This window comes from Thunnus maccoyii, chromosome 5, assembly GCF_910596095.1.
Source record: "Thunnus maccoyii chromosome 5, fThuMac1.1, whole genome shotgun sequence".
Classification (NCBI taxonomy): Eukaryota; Metazoa; Chordata; class Actinopteri; order Scombriformes; family Scombridae; genus Thunnus; species Thunnus maccoyii.
Window position 1 is genome coordinate 1721410 of NC_056537.1, and position 23826 is coordinate 1745235.

Here is a 23826-nt window from a genome sequence, read left to right on the forward strand (position 1 = left end):
GTGTAGCGGTGTGACTCACTGACGTGATTTTAATCAGATATATCAGACTTTGATACACACACAATACTTATTAGTAGATCAGTTCATTGTTGGTTTGGATCCAAACATGAGATTTACTGACAAGAAGGAAAAATATAGAAAATCACCAGCTTTATCCTTTTAAAGATTGTTTTAAAGAAGTTAAGCTCCACTGTGAAGAAATATTGTTCAACGTTAGAAACGATAGTTTGGGGTTTTGTAGCATTTTCTTTCATCTTTTCAAATTCCTTTTCAAATTTATTTATATTTTGCTTTTATAAGAAACAAGAAAAAGAAGATCCTGGTAAAAGACTGAAGGTGAAGACATCATTAATAAAAGTGTGCAGGACTCTTTGGTTCCTTTTCAGACTTTATGTGCAATTTGTCAACATTGTTACCAAATTTAATAAACATCCAAATGAATTTGAATAAAAACTGAAACGTTGTCAAGAATCTAGAGTCCAGTTGCCTTGACTTGGTACATCTACATATGCTGCTGTCAGCCAATCAGGTTCCAGCGACTGATGCTGCCTTCACTTTGTCAGAGAAAGAGAAACAACCAGACGGTGTTTCTACAAGTTTACATGTTTTTTAATTTCACAATTTTGTAGATTTTTTTATTCATAAAGTTACAAGAAATGAAACAACTTATACGTCAAGAAGTAACGAAAAAACATTCAAACTTGATGGAAGCAAACATCTCATTGAATTAGAAACCTGTGAAATTTACTGTAATCAGTAGTTATGCAGACCTGCAACGAAACTTTTTGTTTGTTTGTTTTCCGCCGTTTTACTTAAAATCATCCATAAACTTTGCTCCTAAATTGAAAATAACTGTCAGCATCTGTGGATTTGTTGGGTGTTTACTGACTGTGTTCCCCATTTGGCAGCTCGTAAATCGTACATGACTTGAATGCAGCTTTAGTCCCCAAATTCATTCAGTAAATAATCTTTTAACTGGACTACATGTTGAGACAGACATCACTGACAACATAATTCTCATCTTTAGCCTGAGCTGAAGAGTAAATAGAGTTGTAAAAAGTTTATAAGATAGGTAGGATGGCTTCTCACACACACACACACACACACACACACACTTCCTCCCTCATTGTCTTTCCTGTGGGATACAGCTTTGGCAGTCTCCTTCGTCCATTCAGCTCCAGTGTTTAATTAAGTCGTTTTTCTGTTAGAGAAGCTTTTCTAGGAGCCTCTGACAAACTGTTTCGTCACCGTGTGTACGATTAGATTAGAAACACGTCTGCTGGAACCAAAACAGCTCTGCTTGGAACAGACGCTTTATACATGAGGAAATGTGGGTGAAGAAGAAGAAGGAGGAAACTCTCTGCTTTCCTCACCGATGAGCAGATATTCAGTATAGAAACACACGAGAATAAAGGTCTGTAGCAGCAGTAGAAAGACCTGTTGGATCGGTGAACTTTGGACTTGTTGACAATAAGAAAAACATAGAAGAAGAAGTGTCAGGTTTATGAATGACTCTTTTGAAACAGAACATAGTTATCGTAGTTGACCGTGAACTTTTACTGCCACGTGTTTCTCAGCGTTTTTCTGTTTCACGCACCGGATCCTCGTTATGATAGATAATCTGTTGTCATCCACATGTTTTAGTGTTCAGAGAGTGTTTTTTTTTTTGGCTGATAAAATGCCGATTTTCATGTTTAGACTGAACTCAGACACACAGATACGCCTGCAACTAACGATTACTTTCATTATTTATTAATCTGCAGAGTATTTTCTTCACTAATCGATTAATTGTTCTGTCCGTACAATGTCATAAAATAGAGAAACAAGCTTGTTATGTTTTTACACCTATTCATTGATCTTATTCTTTTCATTGTTTTTGCATTTAATTGTTTTATTATTACTATTATTGTGCATCTTCTATTGTTACCTCTGTGCTCCTCTTTGCCTTATTATTATCTGCCTTGTTTGGCTTTATTTTCCTTTGTAAAGCACTGTGTAACATTGTTAAGAAAAGTGCTATATAAATAAAGTTTATTATTATTATTGTTGTTATAATTTCTCAAAGTTCAAAGCGACACCTTCAAACATCTTGTTATGTCAGATCAACAGTCTAAAATCCAAAGATGCACAGAAGAAGCTTCAAGTTTTTACATTTGAGAAGCTGCAACGACTGAAAATCATTGCAGCTCTACACACAGATGTTGTTGCATGTTGTTAGAGCTCATGTTCGACACTCGATGGGTCCAATAAACACTTTGTCACAATCTGTGTCAGACTGAACGATATCGGTTCGAGGCCGTCAGATTGTGGGATGGATGTGCGGTGAATCGTAGCGTTATGACATCATCAGCTCGTCTCCATCTGCGGCTCTGATGTTGCAGCAAAGTCACATAAAACGTTTGTTTTTTGGTTTGTGTGTGTGTGTGGACGTTTTTCGGCCGGTGTATTCTGTGTCATTTCATGTCGTATTCTAACTGGTTGGTTTGTATTTCTGGGTTGTTGCGTCTCTGGTCATCAAATCTCTGAATCTATTATTGGTGGACGAGTCTCACGGTGAGATCCGTGACGCTGTTTTGGATCGACGACCAAAGATTTCACCACATTTTTCTCTCACGATTCTCAACTTTTGTCTCAGAAAAGCCCAAAAATTGCACAGCGTCAAGGAGCCTTTTCCCAGATGGCACCTCTTTCATCCCAGTATGTGATATTATGTGGGCTGTGCAGTGACGGCTAATCACAGGTTTAAAATGCATGTAATAGCCGTATTTTGTCAACACAGTCTTTGTTTGAAATATATCGACCATACAGATGGACAGATGCTGCAGACTCTTGACACAAGAGGACACAAATTCTGCACATTCTCATGTATATATTTATATTCTGGGGCTCTACTGGAATATCTTTGCATGATTTACAGTGTAAAACTCCTTATTTATCTTCTACTTTAGACTTGCATGTGTTTGGTCAGATTGAACCTATTCGTGCTGAAGTTTCCTCACATTATCAGGTTGTTTAGGGTCACCGTGACTACGGTTGGAATCAAACTCATAACAGTTTGATTGGCGGTAAAGTTTCTGTAAACATGATGCTACCTGGACGCCATTCTGTTTACTCATTACCTACTGTAGATGCTTCGCTTATTTAGGAGCAGTTCTTCCTGTCACCGGAGCGACACGTGTGATTCATAAGAGCTCTACTCACCGGTTTCCCCTCAACATACACACCCCGCCGCTTTGATCTGTGATGGATGTCAACAGGACTCAGGAGCCACGTTACATATATATATATATATATATATATAGTACTGTACGTTTAGCGCTTCCAAATGTTCTTGTCTTTAATAATTTGCTGCTGTGCCAAGACGTAATAAATCATTATTTATGTTCTGCTCTGCAGCAGCTCAGACACAAAGCTGAGGCTGAAATAGCTCACAGCAAAGGGTTTTAAATAAATAAAACATCTCTGAGATGGTTGTGTTGGAGCCGTCCCTTTCTCAATTCCCCCCCCTCCTTTAAATCTTCCTCTTCCTGTAAACAAGTCGCTGTGAGTGGGAGCTCTTTGTTTAAACATCCCGGGCCCTCTCTCTGAGTGTTTGGAGCTGCTGGCTGCGAAGGTGACGGCCGGGCACAGGAACAGAGGAGGAGGCAGTCTGAAGGTTCGGGCTGCAGGGTTTGGTTTGAGATTGATGCAGCAGCAAGCAAGCAAGAGGTTGGCACGGAGCGAACAGCGGGCAGGTACCCAGCAGACATTTAGAGGTTGAATAGGTGTTGATGGGACCGCCTGCGTCAGCGCTGAGAAATGGTGTAAATACAACAAAAGGAGTGAAAGCTGAGTGGACATCTGCAGTCATTTAGTGTTTTTATGGAGTCAGGACCTGAACATTTGTCTGTTTCCAAAAAGCTGTTTTACTGGGTTTCAAAAGCTGTTTTGTTTTTTTTTTTTAATACATTTCTACAGACCAAACAGTAACAACACTGTACTCTGTAATCTCACCTGATAAAGGTCTTTTCACTGAAACAGTACGTCGGTTGGTTGGTCGAAACTGAAATATCTGGACAAATATTTGCTGTAAAATCTAATCCAGACATTCATTTTTCTCTGGAAGATGAATCCATCTGACTTTTGTGATCTTCTGACTTTTCTTCTAGCAGCACTAGTGCTGGATAAAAAAATGTATTTTCCGATTAATCGCGATTCTTATTTGAATGATCCAGTATCGATTATTAAAGTCCAGAGATCAATCTTTACTCAGTGAAGATGTGTACATGTGCACTAAATGTTATGTGTGTTTATATGTTCAGTTAAAGCTGCATGATGTGTAAAATGTTATTACAACAAAAAGCTTATTTTAACCCTCCTGTTGTCTTCCTGTCGACCATGCAACTTTTGTCCTCCCGGGTCAATTTTGACCCGAGAGGACAAAAGTCCACAGATGCTATAAATTTTAATAAAACACCCAAAATTCAATGAAAGTAGTGATCATTAGTTTTACTTGCAAAGTGTGTGGTATGGAACCATCCATGTGATTTTCAGGCAATTAGATGAAAGAAATCCATATTTCTGACATAAAAACATTTGAAAACGGGTCGAATTTGACCCGAGGACAACAGGAGGGTTAAGTCATAAAATAATGTAGATGATAATTGGCTTTATTAGCTGTCTGGAGTCACGACAGTCCTGTAAACTGTGACTCATAGTTAGCTGTAGGGATGGCAGGTCCGACTCTTTATACTGACTCGAGTTTTTATGAATAGAGAGAGTCGGGTTTTCAAGCCTGGGGAACCCCTCACAGGCCCCGACTAGTACAAATAAATGAAGTATTTCTCTTGGAGAATGTTTGTGATTTGAATAAAGGTGATAGTCCATATATCAGACTGTTGAATTTCATAATTGATCAATCAGAATCGAGTAGGAGTAAACTACTAAAAAAGGACAAAGTAAAATTGATGGAGTGTTACTGACTGTGGCGTTGAGCTTGTAGGTGAGTGATTCATGCAGCCTGAGTCAGACCTGCAGCTCCAGGCTGGGAGAGCGAGGACTGAGTTGAAACAAGCACCAACGTGGTTGCTTTTCTAAGAGATTCATACAGTAAGTCACTGCCGAGTCAGTAGAGAGAGTTGTTCGTTAGCTAGCAGCTGTCTTTATATATCAGACTCGTCAACACAAATACAAACAGTGCAGATGAATTAATGAACAGACTTTCACTTTCTGCTGTTTGTCCTCACACTGTGTTGACTTTAATGTGCGCTTTACAAAATTCAGGGATGAAGGAACATATCTCCCAGTGCAGCGATGTGGCTCATTGATGTGTTTTTACTAGTTTTGAACAATAATTAACAATAAGAAAAACATAGAAAATCACCAGAATTATCCTTGAAGAAACATCTGCAGGTTAAAGTGAGCTAATAAAATACACCTTTTCTTCTTCTTTTTCTTTAAAGACTGACTACGAACAGACTTGCAGAGATTAGAAACAACCCATAATGCAACACTCTCTGTAAGAGCTGAATATCTGATCTGAACATCTTAAAGTCCTCCACCTTTTTCAAACATGATTTTCAGAGAAAATATCTTATATAATCGGGTCAATACGGTATTTCTCTGATCAACAAGACAAATGTGTGAGTCAAGAAAACGCTTCTTTCTTATTGTCCAGATGACACCTTACAAAAGTAGAATAAAAACAAAACAAAACATGAAAAAAAACAGATTATACACAAACATGGCGGCTAACTGAGTGTTTGGCTGCAGCCCAGAGAGGCTGGTGATGGAAACTGTAGACGGTCAGATCCATTATTCATTGGCTCTCCCCCCTGGGACAGATCATTTGTTTCTGACCACAGATACAAGTCACACATGAGTGCATGCACACACACACACACACACACACACACACAAAGCTGTTGGAGGGCTGTTCAGTCTTATCACAGTTCAGTGTAGTGAAGCTGGTGTTAGAAGATGCAGAGCAGAGACGATACACTGCAGTTAAAGGTTAAAACCATGACCACACATACACACACACACACACACAAACACATAGTGAGCAAAGTGAGTGTGTTGACAGACAGGTGAGGGCCAAACCCCAACCTAGATTTACAGAGACAAACCTATGAAGTGTTCACGTTATGATGTAATAGTTAAAGTTTCTTGCTTTTTATAAAAGTAAAATATTTGAAAAGATTCATATTAAAGGAAATTCTACAAAACTCCAAACTATCATTTCTATTATTGAACAGTTTTTCTTTCAAGTAGAGCCCAACTTCTTGAAACATTCTGTAACCCTCCTGTTGTCCTCGGGTCAAATTCGACCCGTTTTCAAATGTTTTTATATCAGAAATATGGATTTCTATCATCTAATTGCCTGAAAATCACATGGATGGTTCCACACCACACACTTTGCAAGTAAAAGTAATGATCACTACTTTCATTGAATTTTGGGTGTTTTATTAAAATTTATAGCATCTGTGGACTTTTGTCCTCCTGAGTCAAAATTGACCCGGGAGGACAAAAGATGCATGGTCGACAGGAAGACAACAGGAGGGTTAAAGGATCATTCTGGTGATTTTCTATATTTTTCTTCTTGTCAGTAAATCTCATGTTTGGATCCAAACCAACAATGAACTGATCTACTAACAAGTATTGTGTGTGTATCAAAGTCTGATATATCTTATTAAAAACACGTCAGTGAGTCACACCGCTACATTGGATGACATGTTCCTTCATCATGAAGAGTTTGGTTTACTTTAGTTACTTTGTACTGAAGTTATCTGAGAAATTTATACTGCAGTAAAAAGTCAAGAGGTTGTGATATGTAGCATAACAAGCTAGCAAAGCTGTAAACGGAACCACGTTCCTGCACATGCTCAGTGGCGTCTGCTGTACAAGGAACAACTCTCCTGAGACTGAAAATCTTATTCTGTTATTAGTCTTTGGAGTCTTATGTAGTTTTCTATATAGTAAACTAAATATCTTTGGGTTGTGGACTGTTGGTCAGGGCAGAAGAAGACAGTGATCGACATGTTTCACCATTTTCTGACATTTTATAGACCAAACAACTAATTGATGAATCGAGAAAATAACAGACAGAGTAACTGATAATGAAAATAATCGTTAGTTGCAGCCCTAGACTTCCTAACTCTGATGTCCGTCGCCAATAAACCTCCATAAATAGACAAAAACACCCTTCAGAACTTGCCAGAGTATCATCAGAAGTAATCCAGTGATAGTTGTCTGTGCATCTATGGCTACACTGCAACTGCTAATAGCTAATTTGGCATATCTGATGGCGCCAATTTTCCAAAATGTGAAATGTGAACAAATATGGGCTAAAACCTGGACTCGATCATGTAGCTGACATTACAGCAGCTCCATCTAATGAGATTTTAAGGGGTCTTGCTGTCCTGATGGTCTTATTTTTTCTATCATCATCGTTTTGGTTGCTAATTAGACCTGAATGTTTCAATCTGTCAGTTTATCAAAAGCACATTTGTAGTAGAAGGAAAAAAAAACTCAAGAGATCCACTTTAAAATACAAGGACGTCGTTCTGGATGGGATTTAAATTACAGGAGGAGCAGCGAGTTCACTGTAAAAAAGACTAAGTCGTTGCAGATGTAATTATTACCAGAGTGGAGGGTGAAGAATTACTCCAGACTGGATTAAACCTCCCCATGAGACATAAATCCCATTCGAATGGGGGCTTTAGATAACTTGTTTGTCATGCATCAACCTGTTGAAAGACTCGAGTCAAGTTAAATAAGACGCTTCATTTGAGGATCCGTGCACGGGCGGTTTTAAAAAAAAAAGTTTTTAATTGTCTGCCAAATATTTTTTTTCTTTTACATATTTTCATCTGAGTGGAGCTGCTGGAATCTGTTTTCCTGCCTTCATTCCTGGCGTGCAATCTTCATGTGAAATCATCCTCCCGGCAGCTCTGCGTCTTTCATGTTTCAGCCTCCTTTTAGGGCTGATGGACTCAGCCTGTAGATAATCCACAGCTTTTGTTCTTTGCCATTTATAGTTAAAAAGGGGAAGATGAGAGCAGCCGATCGATGAGGGAAAAACCTCAACCCGGAGGTCTCTCTGTTCGGCTGATGAATTTAGTTTTCCACAGCTGGATCTCCCCGTGTGTTACAGCTCCAAGCAGCACTTTGGAAGATTTTTAAGTGGTAACGCTGGACTTTTCATTTGTCTAAATGCCTGCAGCGCTGTGGCGAAGCGTTTTGATTACCTTGTTGGTGGTCTTCTGGTGGAGTTTTTATGGAGGATCTTCTGTGTATAAATCTAACAGAAGTACTTTGATGAATCACTCCATCTGCTGTCTGAACTTCACAAAGGTCAAACTCTGTTTCACCACCACTACAGACCAAAGACAGTTTGAAGAGTTCTGCTGCCGTTACTGTGGTTGTGTCGGAGCTGAACATATTTACAATCAAGCAACGTATCATCATACCAAAACAACAGCTGTCAATCAGCACCCTCATGGCCGACATCAAAGCTCTTCAAATCTTATTAATGGAGCAATAATTTCCAAAATGACCACCAGCACACTTATTAGAGGACCTGAATTTAGAGATTGATTGATACTTTACTTGAGTATTTCCATGTGATGCTACTTTCTACATTTCAGAGGGAAATATTGTACTTTCTACTCCACTACATTTATTTGACAGCTTTAGTTACTTTTCAGATGAAGATTTGACACAATGGATAATATAACAAGCTTTTAAAATACAACACATTGTTAAAGATGAAACCAGTGGTTTCCAACCTTTTTGGCTTTTGACGTCTTACAAAAAGCAGTGTGTAGTCGGGGTCACATTTCACATGTCTATGAGTTGTTAACAGCTCCACCAAATAGTGATTTTTCCCTCTAAACTTCTCACATGCTTTCATTTCAATAAATGTTCAAATGATCCAATATTTCAGCAAAAATCAAAGATTAGAGAAAAAGTCCAAAAACTGAAAACAGATTTGTGTATCAGAACTTTGTTTTTTCTTCTTTCCTCTCCCATTAATCATCTCACCACCCCTCAGATTTATCTGCTGACCCTTTGGAGGGACCCGGCCCCTAGGTTGGGAACCACTGGACTAAACTAGCTAACTGTATATAAAGTAGTGTAAACTAGCTCCACCTCCAGCAGCTACAACAGTAACATGCTGCTCTAACACTGATGCTTCACTATTAATAATCTAATGATGTCATATATAATAATATATCAGTCAGAGGGACCAAACCACTACTTTTACTGCAATACTTTAACTACATCAAGCTCATAATACTTATGTACTTTTACTGCAATACTTTAACTACATCAAGCTCATAATACTTATGTACTTTTACTTTAGTTGGATTTTACATACAGGACTTGTAATGAAGTACTTTTGCTTTGCTGTATTTGTACTTTTACGAAAGTAAAGTATCTGTGTAGTTGCTGCTTGGTCACAATAACCTCCATTTCAAAAGAAATGTGCCTGAACAGACTTTTCACTTTTACTGAATGGTTTTACACAAAACAACAAAAACAAGGATGATAAAAGATGGATGATAGAAGGTTTGTGACAGAAAACAGCCTTTTTTTGTTTTCTGTTATTTGTAATTGAATAATTAGTTGATTTTACTGTGGTATAAAGTCATGTAGTGGTTTTCCTACAGTAGCTCTCGGTAGACATGTTATGACAGCGGAGGTGTTCTGCTCTGTAGTTTTTCTCTCTCTATCTGCTGACAGATCAGGCCGGCGGTCAGACCTCTGAAGTGTAAAACACTCCAGCTGTTCAGAGTCAATGTCAAATTCATAAGCCTAATAAGTTTCCAGGGTATATTTATGCCCTGAGTTTAGTCTGCTAGGCAGAACACAGAATACAAATTCCACCTCCCGTCACCCAAGTCGTGTTGGATTTGGACATAATTAGTTTTTTCTTGGTGTTTTATGAGGCGTCTGCTGACAGTCTTGCCATAATTCAATGTTTTTACGTCCTCCTTCATTCTAAGAAAGCTTCAGTATTTGGCACAAATTTTGCAAGAGCAAATAAAGCGTATAATTTGGCATAAATCTTTAGCCAATCTAGCAGCATGTCTCTACCGATGGCATCGTCAGTCGGTCAGACAGACAGACTGAAATATCTCCTCTGACTCTTCCTCTACCTGCCACCAGCTGGTAAAAGTCTTCACTCATCCTAAAGAAATTACTTCTACATGTACTAGATGGATTAGTGGTCCCAAATTATGTATTCGAACTACTTTGGTGATCTCGCCAAAATAAAACAGAACACCCCACACGTCTCAACCTCGACACAATGAAGTGAAATAAAATGCTAATTCAGTCGTCAGACGAGTAAAACTTTGATTCCTGCTGCACATTTTCCAGGTTTTAGACTAAAAAGGTGAGTAAACTGTTGTGGATTATCATTTAAGACCCTGCGAGCTGATTTTCATAGAAATTGTATATTAAACCAACCTGGAAAGTGAAGGAAATCAGCTGAAAAACTTACTATACCTTTTTGAAAATTAAAATCTGGTTTGATTTGTAGTAAAGGAGCTAAAACATGAACCACACTGGCATGTCGCCACCATTTTGGGTCTTTAAAAAGATATAAAAGCCCAGACTGTCCACAGATTAACCTGCCGCACCCTTCCAGTCTTAGTGGTGGGTATTACTCAAACCGCCCCCCCACCCTCCTCAGACCCTCGTCCTGCTGGCATGCGGGGTGGATGTGTGTGGGGGGGCGGGGGGGTTGTCACACATTCTGGCATGGGCACCCGTTCTCACCCCCGCAGCCTGTGGACGTCCCGGCTCTCCCAGGGCTCGGCTAATCCTCTTATTCAGCGTCCGGCTGGAGGCTGCGGGGCTCCCACAGACCGGAGCGCAGAGCCGGCCACTCTCCGCTGAATAAACACACTGACACAGTTGTGGTCTTTTTCTCTCCGTACAGACGCTGAGCAAGAGTTCTCCATAGAATCTATTCTACTCATTCACTCTTTTCCAGTAGAACATAAGCATGTACCCCCCACCCCCTTTTCTGTCCTCAAGACATGAATTACATCCTCCTCCCTCCCCACCACCACCACCACCACCACCCTTCTTCTCCTCGATCACCCTCCTCCCATCTTCACTTCCTTCTCTCAGTTTACATCAGCCTTTCTCTGCTGCTCATGATTTCGCTCCTTCAATGAAACTTTTTATCCTCATTTCCGCAGAAATAAATGAGAGTCAGAGCAGGAAATTGTTCTTTAAATGTCAACAAACAGCAGAGTAATGATGCTTTGTGTTGATGCCTGTAGCAGAGGGGCGATACCTGACCTTGAACCATAGGATTTGCCAAAAAAACTGAATTTTAATATTAGAGCTGCAACTAAAGATTATTTTCGTTATCTATTAAATTGACAATTATTTTCTCAATTAACCGATTAGTTGTTTGGTCTTGCTGATTCCTCAAATGTCTTGTTTTGTCCACAGCTCAAAGATATTCAGTTTACTGTCATAGACGACTAAAGAAACCAGAAAATATTCACATTTAAGAAGCCAGAATCAGAGAATTTTTACTTTTTTTTTCTTAGAAAATGAGTCAAAACAATTAAACAATTATCAAAATAGTTGTCAGTTACTTTAGTAGTTGGCAACTAATCAATTAATCGACTAATAGTTCTAATTAAAATGACATTAGAGGCTACTTCCTGATCACTCATTGTCACACCCCCATCAACAATGTACTTATTTTGTAATTAAAAGTAGATCATTAGTACAAGTTCACCGTCATCATTCAACAGTAAAACAAGACTAAGAGTCTACAGTCGCTAACATCTCTGTGAGGTTTTATTTAAAGGATAAATGTGGTGAACAAATATGTTTGGAGCCAAACCAACAATGAACTGATCTACTAACGAGGATTGTGTGTGTATCATACACTGTAATTAAAGATGGTCGTAGCGAGGTGTGATGTCACCTGTTGGTTTTCGTTGGAGCCAGTTTGAAGCGCAGAGATGCAGCTTATAGTCGGCGACATCTTTTCCATTTGTAACCAGGTCCTGGTTACATATAAGGAGTGTTGCCTTTCACGCTCTGGAAACACTGAGCGGTGCACACTCGGGCTAACGTTAACTAACTAACAAGGCAGGTATTGTTGTTAAGTACCATTAAACTCACCAAACTATTGTGACAATAGTCCGACTCAGTGTGAGTCCTGCAGGTGAGCCAACTGACAATCAACACCCACATGACATCAAAGCTACTATAAGTCTTCAAATCTTGAAAACGGAGCAATAATTTCCAAAATGACCACCAGCACACTTATTAGAGGGCCTGAATTTTAAACCATAATGACTCATTGAAAACAATGATTGACTTAGTATTTCATGAGACACTGTTTGAATGGGAGTCAGTTGGAGCTTCTAGTGAGCGTCAGTTTTATCGCAATTTAAGGTTCTTCCACATTGACTTCAATTTCAAGTCCGTTGTTTTTGCCGCTTGGTGTTTATCCAAAAGTCTGATATATCTTATTCCTCTGTGCTGTGGACCTCCATTATTCGTCAAAAACTATTCAAAGAGTCCACCACACATGTGCGAAGACGCAGGTCTGTTGTCGCCGCTCTGCTAGCTTGTTGTGCTACGTATCACAAAGTCTTGACTTTGTACTAAACTTCTCTCAGAAATGTACAAATATGACAAGCGTGAAAAAATGGTGATTGTTTACCAAGAGAACCGCATCCTCAGACCTGTTCGGTGGTCTCTTCCTGCCACAGAAATACTTTCCAGTGACTGAAAACGTGACGCCGTTATTAGTCTTTGGAGCCGTTTCTAAACAAACTAACGAGATCAAACTAATGAAGGATCATGTCGCCCAGTGCAGCGATGTGGCTCACTGACAACAACGGAGGAATCAGATATATCAGGCTTTGATAAACACACAATACTTGTTAGGAGATCAGTTCATTGTTGGTTTGGATCCAAACGTGAGATTTGTTGACAATGAGATAAATATAGAAAATCGCCTTTAAGCCGGACAGACTGTGTATGGATTCAGCCCAATTTTAACCCCGAGTCGGTCGCTCTCAACTGATTTTAGAATCGGGATGAATTTCTGCCAGATCGGTTGTCGTTTTACGTGCAGTTTGAGGTCACAAGGTGTAATTAATTACCTGAATAATTAACCTTCTGGCTCTCAGGACGATGGGTTGAGTTTCTGGCATGTCAGAGATTTGGGGTTGGCTGTCTTGCAGTTTGAGTTACCTCAGTGTGTCAGTACAGAAGTAAACGATAATGAACATAGATTAGAGAGTGTGTATTACGATCCTGTAACTGCGATCAGGCTGAAGTAATGTGATGAGCGGATTGAGGAAGTGGTCAGTTTCAGATGTGATGCGTCTGTTGTTGAGGTTGAGAAACTGGGCATCAGAGGGATCCGACATCTTAAATGTCAGTATGTTGTTTGCTCTTTTAAACTATTTCATCTTGTGGTTGTAACGGACACTACAACCTCCTTTTTTTTTTTTTGTGCAGTTTTAACATTTCCCGTCCAACGCAGGTACTTTGTGACAGACTCGGCAGGTGTTTTCTTTGTAGTCGCTGACACAAAAGGTTTCCTGCCCAACTCATGTGTCAGCTGTTGTCACGACGCCGGTGTTGTCTGTAACCGAAACCAGCGGCGTTTGAAGCGTACGTGTCGGATGAGTCGTGTTTGTCCCGCAGCACAGTGAGGATCAAACACACGGTGGAGACATGATGGAGTGAAACTGAGGCAGCAGATGCTCAGCGTGTGATTAGTGAGATCGGTGCCTTCTGCTCATGAAAATTAACAGACGACTGCAGAGGTTAAATTCATTTTACACAAGATTTTCCAAAACATATTAATGATAAGATTTTGATTTTCATCAGAGGCTCGACAAACATCTGCACTTAACTATTTTTAAACATATTTGAGACGATATAAACTAGGACATGCAAGAGAAATATGACAAATATTGGAAGGTCAAAAATTTAAAAAGATGGAGTAAGAGTTGGAGATAGTTAATAGCTGATGCTCTTAAACAAAACAGGGTCAAAATCTTCAAACATGTACAGGTCAACAGGTCAACAGAGTAATGTGGAGGAAAAAGGCTTTGTCAGTTACATGGATTGTTTATGAGACAAAAAAGAGAGAAAAAAAGTAAATTGTTTTAACATAATATTATAAAAAAATGCCTGAAATGTCCTTTTTTTACATGTTGTGAGGTTTAAAACATTTTTGGAGACAGTTTTTATTTGATATCATAAAGATAAGGACGTATTTATTACATTTTCTCTGTCATATCAGCAGCTGTGCAGCCTCTTCACTGTTTAAAGTAGCAAAATCAAACTTGACAAAATGACAATGTGTTTAAATTTCTGATGAAAGGAAGTTTTTAACCTTGCAGCCTTCATTTTCAGTCAGTTGACTTGAATGATCCCATTTGACACAATAACTTATGATAATGTGCATTAATGTGACTGTGTGAAGTGTTTCTTCACTTGTACTTGGCATTAAAAAGTGAGTGTTTTAAATTCTTCAAAAAATCAGCCACTTGAACAGTTCAGTCTCTGCACGTCTAAGTTTAGAGGCATTTGACTGTTTTTATACTTTTATAGATTTTAGGTTTAACAGGTTTAAAGGTCGGGTTCACAACAACAGTGAAAGAGGTTTTTCCTCGCTGTAATCATTCCTCCTGTTCATACTGGATATTAAAAGATCCTTCAAATGTGCTTTCAATGGAAGTGATGGAGGCCAAAATCCACAGTGTGTCCACACAGTCATTTAAAGTCTGTGTGAAGCTTCTATTCAGCTTCAGCAGTCTGAGTTAGTCATATCAAGTGGATATCTGACACATTTACAGTCTTTTTAGCATCAAATTCCCTCTTTGTGTTTCCTCGGACAGTGTTTCCCTGTTGAGCTGCAGGTGGAAGTATAGTAACAAAAAGAGGAACTTTGGCACTAAAAAGACTGTAACGTTGAAAGATATCTACTTGATTTGACTCATTTGGACGCTGAAGCTTCATATTAGCTTCAGATAAACTTTGAAATACATTTTGCACAGAAGGAGGACTGTGGATTTTGTCCCCCATCACTTCCATTGTAAGGTCATTATGAAGGGATCTTCTAATGGTCAGTATGAACAGGAGGAATGATTACAGCAAGAAAAACAGGTTTCACTGTTCATTTGGGCTCCTGACTGTGACTTTAACATGCTCCATCATTCTCTCTTTGAAACTCTCCTTTGTTGTTTTTATGTGCACGGCCGCACAATGTGTTGGGAAGGTTTGGGAGCAGTATGCTTTGACCACTGCAACCTGCTACAGTTACTTGTACTGTAACACCTCGTCTCTGCCTGGATCCACTGAGATGTTCATGTGAATCTTCAGAGAAGTTTGAGCTTTATATGCCAGACCGAACATCTTCTTCAGAGTGGTTCAATTTTCTGGGACCAGCTTAGAAAACTGTTGTAAATTCTGCACAAAGGTTTAGTAGATTTAGAACTAAACTAAAGCAGATTTCAATAGATATCACCTGCACACATTTGCATCTTCAAAGCCTGTTCTTCTTCTCTGTCCGCTTTAGGCAATGTTTTTATGAAATAGGACTGTTGATTTTGGCCACATGCATATGATACTATCTTTTGAAAAGCGTAAACTCATGAGCACAAACCCTGTTATTATTCTCTGATATCAGATCCAAACACGGTTAAGCTGCAGGGCTTTTCCAGACCTCGCTGGTTTGATCACCGCTCAGTTCAATAGAAAGAAGAGTGTCACCTGAAACGCTATGATCGCCGCACATCGCTGGCTCTTAAAGCAGCGCCACTCGAGGTGGACGACAGCCGGAGCGTGGAGGAGGAGAAACATGAGCTGAGATCATAATCTTGTTGATAGGAAACACTGACGCAGAGAAAGAAGACATCATTACAGCTGATGTACACACAAGGCAAGTTTATTTGTACGGCGCGTTTCAACAACGAGGCAATTCAAAGTTTATACATAAAACATAAAAGGCATTAAAATATAAATGAAACACAAGACATAAAAACACATAGAATAGAATAAATAGAATTTAAAATAGTTAAATGTGACATTAAAAAAAGCCCTAATCCTAACCCCAACCCTGACGCACTAACCCTAACCCTAACCCTGACGCCCTAACCCCAACCCCTAACCCTAACCCTGACGCCCTGACATCCTAACCCTGACGCCCTGACACCCTAACCCTGACACCTTAACCCCTAACCCTGACGCACTAACCCTAACCCTGACGCCCTGACATCCTAACCCTAACCCTAACGCACTAACCCTAACGTTAACCCTGACACCCTAACCCTAACCCCTAACCCTAACACACTAACCCTAACCCTGACGCCCTGACACCCTAACCCTAAAAAAAACAGAAGAATAAAAGTGCAAGATATTAATCAAAACTCCCAAATTTGATTTTATAAAAGTCAGTTAAAGAAGTAAAAACAGACCAGAACATTTTCACATTAAAAGATTTTCACATATTTCTTGTAAACCTGCAACACGTACACATTCATGCAAAGAGAAAACACACACACACACACACACACACACACACACACACACACACACAGTGTAACAGAAACAGACAGGTGTTTCATGTCAGAGCTGCTGTTTTACACCGTCTGGTTTCTATTTCCACATTAACAGAGACAGAACTCACAGCTTCCTGTCTGCCGTAACCCACCTGACTGCTCCGGATCACTTGTCCAGTGAAATATCTCCACTCCTGCTTGATGTCTTGCCACAAAGTGAAACCATCTTGCTGTAATCATTCCTCCTTCATAATGCACTTACAATGGAAGTGATGGGGGACAAAATCCACAGTCTTCTTCTTCTGTGCAAAAATGTATTTAAAGTTTATCTGAAGCTAATATGAAGCTTCAGCGTCCAAATGAGTCAAATCAAGTAGATATCTTTCAACGTTACAGTCTTTTTAGTGCCAAAGTTCCTCTTTTTGTTACTATACTTCCACCTGCAGCTCAACAGGGAAACACTGTCTGAGGAAACACAAAGAGGGAATTTGATGCTAAAAAGACTGTAAATGTGTCAGATATCCACTTGATATGACTAACTCAGACTGAATATAAGCTTCACACAGACTTTTAAATGCATTTTCCCAATGCAGAGGAAAAGGTCAGGTCCCCTAAAAGCATCAGATTTCCTGACAGTATTCCCAGTAGCAGTTACAGTAATCAGTCTGTCTCTGGATCAAAGTGTTGCTGGACGATGCAGAAACATCCTCACCTCACTGCGGTCGCAAGATAAAAGCTGCTTCTTGTTGAACTTCTCCCCTCTGACCTCTAAACTTGGAGGTCATGACCCCTGCCACAGCCTGAGTGTCTGTCAGAGGGAAGTGATTAAGTGAAAGCAGCAGAGTGAAGCGGCTGCAAAGAAAAGTAAAAAAAAAAAAAACGATGTCACTTCTCTTCCTGGTGGCCTGATTGTTTCTTTATTGCTGCTATCTGAAGGAAGCGAGCCGGTCGGTAGGAGCTGTAATGCCGCTGGAATGCGTTGCAGTAAATCACAGTCATTCTCTATGTATGGTCATGCAGTGATTCATGGGAAAGTAGCGAGGAGGTTTAGTTCCACTTTGGCGCTCTGTCACTCTTTTCGTACCTCAAGAGACAGAGAGTCGCAGTCTTCTCTGCTGGATTTCAATCATGTTTCTACATTTCAGCCTTCTTTAGATTTAGGGATTAAACTTTTCTACACTTTAACTAAAATGAAATGGATGCCTGCGGTTGTCCTGTGACGTTCCACCGGACCAGAGGAACAAGAAAAGCTTTATTCACTCAGAGGAAAGCAGAGAGAAAATCGGTTTCCCAGAACTGTTATTAGTCTTTGGAGCCGTTTCTAAACAAACTAACGTGACCAAACTCCTCATAATGAAGGAACACGTCACCCAGTGCAGCGGTGTGACTCACTGATGTGTTTTTAATAAGATACATCAGGCTTTGATACACACACAATACTTGTTAGTAGATCAGTTCATTGTTGGTTTGGATCCAAATTGATATGAGATTTGTTGACAAGGCAAAGCAAGTTTATTTGTATCGCACATTTCAACAACAAGGTAATTCAAAGTGCCTTACATGGAGCATAAAAGGCATTAAAACAGAATATTACTATTAAAAAGTGTTCAATTTGGAAATAAAAAGAAGCTAAAAAGGGAATAAGACAGATAAAATAAGAGAATAAAAGTAACAGTGCAGTGTAAAATATTAACCCTTAATGTGGTTTAATGAAAGGCGGCAAACAGAAAAGTCTTCAGCTGTGATGTAAAGAACTGAGAGTCGCAGCAGACCTGCAGTTTTCTGGGAGTTTGTTCAGATATGTGGAGCATAAAAACTGAACGCTGCTTCTCCAGGTTTAGTTTGGACTCTGGGGACAGAAAGCAGACCTGATCCAGAATTGATCCAGACCACCTGAGAGGTCTGCATGGTTCATAATGTTGCAGCAGATCAGAAACCATTCAGTGCTTTATAAACCAACAGCAATATCTTAAGGTCAATTCTTTGACAGACAGGAAGCCAGTGTAAAGATCTGAGTGATATGATCCACTCTGAATCAGCAGCAGCTGTCTAATCGATTTTCTAGGAAGACCTGTGAAGACAGCGTTACAGTAGTCGAGTCTACTGAAGATAAATACACAGACAAGTTTTTCCAAATCCTACAGTATGAATACTGCAGGTTAAAGGATTATTCCTGCATGATTTAAGGCTCATTCACTTCCAAACTGCAGTGTGTTGTGGATGATTTGCACTGTATTTAAGTGCTGTGGAAAAGACATCAACAGACAGTCACATGGATGTCTTTATTAGATTTAACAGACACTGAATATTTATTTAATTTAAGGGTCAAGCTAGCAATTTTCTATATTTTTCCTCTTGTCAACAAATCTCATATTTGGATCCAAACCATCAATGAACTGATCTACTAACAAGTATTGTGTGTGTATCAAAGCCTGATATATCTTATTTAAAACACGTCAGTGAGTCACACCGCTGCACTGGATGACATGTTCCTTCATCATGAAGACTGTGGTTACTTTAGTTACTTTGTACTGAAGTTATCTGAGAAATTTATACTGTAGTAAAAAGTCAAGAGGTTGTGATATGTAGCATAACAAGCTAGCAAAGCTGTAAACGGAACCACGTTCCTGCACATGCTCAGTGGCGTCTGCTGTACAAGGAACAACTCTCCTGAGACTGAAAATCTTATTCTGTTATTAGTCATTGGAGCCGTTTCTAAACAAAGTAAAGTAACCACTGCAGCAGTTTGGCTCATTAACGTGTTTTTAATAGATTTTGGACAACAATAGAGGTCTATGGCAGTAGAGGCCGTACTGTCTGATTAACTAGATGGAAAACAATAATTTACCATGCTCTATAGAAAGTCTCTCCATCTGCTCTATGCAGCACTGAAGTTCATTACATCCCACCCTGCAGGACACACAGTGATTGTGGTCTCCCTTTTAACTCATAAACACTTAATCTAATGCAGCTACTCAGTCAGATTACCGGCAGCCTGCCTGGAAAAGCACCTGCTTTACATGTGAGAGCTGTACGTTCCTGTATGAAGGTCTTCATACTGAGGAGCGGAGGAACTGAAGATGCTTCCCCCCCAGCAGGCGACGTATTCCCTCTGCAGACTGTCAAACATGTAATCCTGGATTTAGACCGCTATCATCCAGATCTCAGAGGGAATAAACGCCACGCAGCAGGAGACCTCATCTCCTAATTTACTGCAGACTAATACTGAGCTAGAGCTGCAACCAGGTCGGGTCATGAAATTTAATTTTGGAAAGGAGACGCTCGCTGCACTGAAGAATTTCTGGCAATCTGATTTTCTTGGTGCTAAATTTGTCACAGCGGCTACATTTGTGGTTAGTGTGGAGGATTCATGAGGACTATCAGGGGCATTTAAGAACACTATTGCTGTAGAGTTAAGATTTCTCTTGATATGAAACAAGGTGCTTAGACCAAACCAGGAGAATCAAACTCACACCGTTATTCCTCCACCAGACTTTACAGTCGGCACTTTGCATTAAAGGACACATATTCTGCACATTTCCAGCTCTATATTTATATATATATATATATCTTTGCACGATTTACAGTTAAAAACTCCTTATTTATCTTATACTGGCTACAGTTGTGCGATATGACCAAAATCTTGTAAAGACGCATATCACGATATAGCACATTTTATGTAAATTCAATGAATAAATAGTTTATATAAAATGACCACATGGAAAATTATGGTTTTCTTGTTCATGTCAGACTTTTCATAGTTAAACCACGTCCATGTGACAGAAGTAGCTTCTCTTTTTGTGCACGAGCTCCTCATTTTGCCTCATTTTTTGAGTCCTTCTCCTGTTTGGATTTACCTCGTTCTGTGTCCTCCATGTTTGTTTGTGTTGCCTTTGTGCAAATTTCGATCGTGATTTGCGACATAACAAAATAAACGATAGAAAGAGAAAGTTTAGGACCATATAAGATACACAAATTATCATATAAATGTTGAAAAATGTTTCAGTTTTATGGTAAAGAATTTCAAGATACAGATTAAATATTAAAGTCTAGTTTGTCTCTCGTGTGTCGCCGCTCATCCGTGGAAATCAATGTGATGTAATGTATCTTTTTATATTTCCAGTAAGATGCATACAGTAGTTTTTCAAGGTAAATCCCAGCACTTTGAGATGGATTACATGCTCCACATGCGTCCACATGCGGACTGTTGCTGCGCTTCCATGTTTATATTTACTGGCAGTTCTTGTCACGTAGAGACGTTATTATTAATGCAACCGAAGACGTTTTTTATGGCTGTATAGAAAGCGACTGTATGTTGTGGTTGTGACATCAAACACGTTTCTTGGTCAAACATCATTTTCTGTCTAACTTGTTTGTTTGAATTAACATGAAACTGTCACATGACCAGAGCTTCAGACTTAACTTAATATTTAACACACAGAGTTTCCTTTTCATGGTCAGTTTATACAGCTTCATTTGCTACAGATACTGTAATATTAAATTATATTTACTCGCTACATTGACCAATGAGCAGCAGGGTTTTAGGAATGACAACAAATTAAATATCCTGACAATTAATGGATTTGTTGACAAAACATTTTATTCTCACATGAATAAACTTCTTCAATTTTCTTCATTCAGATTCAATGAGTCTGTTCTTTGAAGTCGAGTGCTCTTGCTCTGCATCTCTCACACACACTTCGTACGCAGGTTTTTGCAGCTCTGAGCTCAGTATCTATTGAATATCATCAAAGCAGAAACATTAAAGTAATCGATCATCAACCTCGGCAGTTGTCCATAAAATTACATGTAGAGCAGCGTGAAAACGTTTGAAAAAAGTTTTACATGTGAACATGATCTAAGACACTTTCTGGTGGCTGAAGAAGAGTTATTGGCAGTGGTGGAAAGTAACTAAGTACATTTACTCAAGTACTGTTTGAGGTACTTGTACTTTACTTGAGTATTTCCATGTGATGCTACTTTCTACATTTCAGAGGGAAATATTGTACTTTCTACTCCACTACATTTATTTGACAGCTTTAGTTACTTTTCAGATGAAGATTTGACACAATGGATAATATAACAAGCTTTTAAAATACAACACATTGTTAAAGATGAAACCAGTGGTTTCCAACCTTTTTGGCTTTTGACGTCTTACAAAAAGCAGTGTGTAGTCGGGGTCACATTTCACATGTCTATGAGTTGTTAACAGCTCCACCAAATAGTGATTTTTCCCTCTAAACTTCTCACATGCTTTCATTTCAATAAATGTTCAAATGATCCAATATTTCAGCAAAAATCAAAGATTAGAGAAAAAGTCCAAAAACTGAAAACAGATTTGTGTATCAGAACTTTGTTTTTTCTTCTTTCCTCTCCCATTAATCATCTCACCACCCCTCAGATTTATCTGCTGACCCTTTGGAGGGGCCCGACCCCTAGGTTGGGAACCACTGGACTAAACTAGCTAACTGTATATAAAGTAGTGTAAACTAGCTCCACCTCCAGCAGCTACAACAGTAACATGCTGCTCTAACACTGATGCTTCACTATTAATAATCTAATGATGTCATATATAATAATGTATCAGTCAGAGGGACCAAACCACTACTTTTACTGCAATACTTTAACTACATCAAGCTCATAATACTTATGTACTTTTACTGCAATACTTTAACTACATCAAGCTCATAATACTTATGTACTTTTACTGCAATACTTTAACTACATCAAGCTCATAATACTTATGTACTTTTACTGCAATACTTTAACTACATTAAGCTCATAATACTTATGTACTTTTACTTGTAATGGAGTATTTTTACATTGTTGTATTGGTACTTTTACTTAGTAAAGGATGTGAATATTTCTTCCTGCTCTGGTTATTGGTTTGAATATAATCCATAATAAGTTTATGAGTAGAGACCTTTATCCTCTGTGTGTTTTCTGCCTTGTAGGAAATTCCATCAGTAAATTCTCAACATTTTTCTCAGTGTTCTGACTGCTTGTAAACACACACCTCATCACATCACTTTATTTCCTCTTTGTGTCATGTGAACTCTGCTCATTTTTTCGACCCCTAGAGCGCAGTCGGGCCCTCGGCGCTCTGTTATGATAATGAGGTGTTTTTCACTAACAGCGTGGCCCTGCGGCCCCTCGGGGCGTCGACTCCACTTCATTAATGTGACAGATGCCTGGACAGCCGCTCGGGTTAATGATGTCACCTCCTGACATCACACTGTGCAGGATCTCATTATATACATGACTCGCCGGAGCGTTTGTAGTTAGTCAGCAAGGTCGAGAGGAAGGAAGGTGGTAACGTAGAGAGGAAAGTTTTTGATTAGTGAGCTCTTCACTGCTGATGAGGCATCGGTTTCTGAATTGTGCAGAAAAATATCTATTGTGACTTTGGGCTTATTGGTTATCACAGTTTCAGTGTTTTTCGAGCCAAACTTGTCATGTGATAGGTTGGTACACCTGTGAGTCAAGTTCCTAATCATTCCTCCTGTTCATACTGACCATTAGAAGATCCCTTCATAATGACCTTACAATGGAAGTGATGGGGGACAAAATCCACAGTCCTCCTTCTGTGCAAAAACTGTATTTCAAAGTTTATCTGAAGCTAATATGAAGCTTCAGCGTCCAAATGAGTCAAATCAAGTAGATATCTTTCAACGTTACAGTCTTTTTAGTGCCAAAGTTCCTCTTTTTGTTACTATACTTCCACCTGCAGCTCAACAGGGAAACACTGTCCGAGGAAACACAAAGAGGGAATTTGATGCTAAGATTAAGATTAAAGACGTGGAAATGTGCAGAATATGGCGCTTTTTAAATAAAAGTTAATGGTGCAACACAGCTAATAAGTTACGACAGCACTGTCAGGACAACTTGCTTATTGGTCAAAAGCACGAATTCCTTTGTCAAAGTTCACCAAAGTTGAATTTTACACAAAAAAAAAATGCATGGATTTACTTCACTTCGACACAAACCCACTGATCGGTGATTCCATGAAATCTGCCATTTAAATACTTGTGTGACCAGGACTTTATTGCTGCTTTTCTACTGGATTTCATTATATTGAAAGCTGTTTATAATAGAGGAAACTTATGGGCCAAATTGAACCCACTTGCAGCCCACCATCACACTAACATAGGCCCAGGTTTGTTGCCCAAATGCCAGTTCATCACGTCCCCATGTGGGACCCACATGGACATGTAGATGTGTGAGAGGTGGGCAATGAAGCAAGTGAGGAGGTATGGAGTTATCTGTTTTTCAGAGTTTT

General features: G+C 39.3%; 1 protein-coding gene across 5 annotated transcripts in view; it reads left to right on the forward strand.

Moving 5' to 3' along the window:
• Nucleotides 1-23826, forward strand: part of ptprz1a (protein tyrosine phosphatase receptor type Z1a) — a 105562-nt gene that overhangs the window by 13981 nt on the left and 67755 nt on the right. The gene's annotated exons all lie outside the window — the stretch shown is intronic.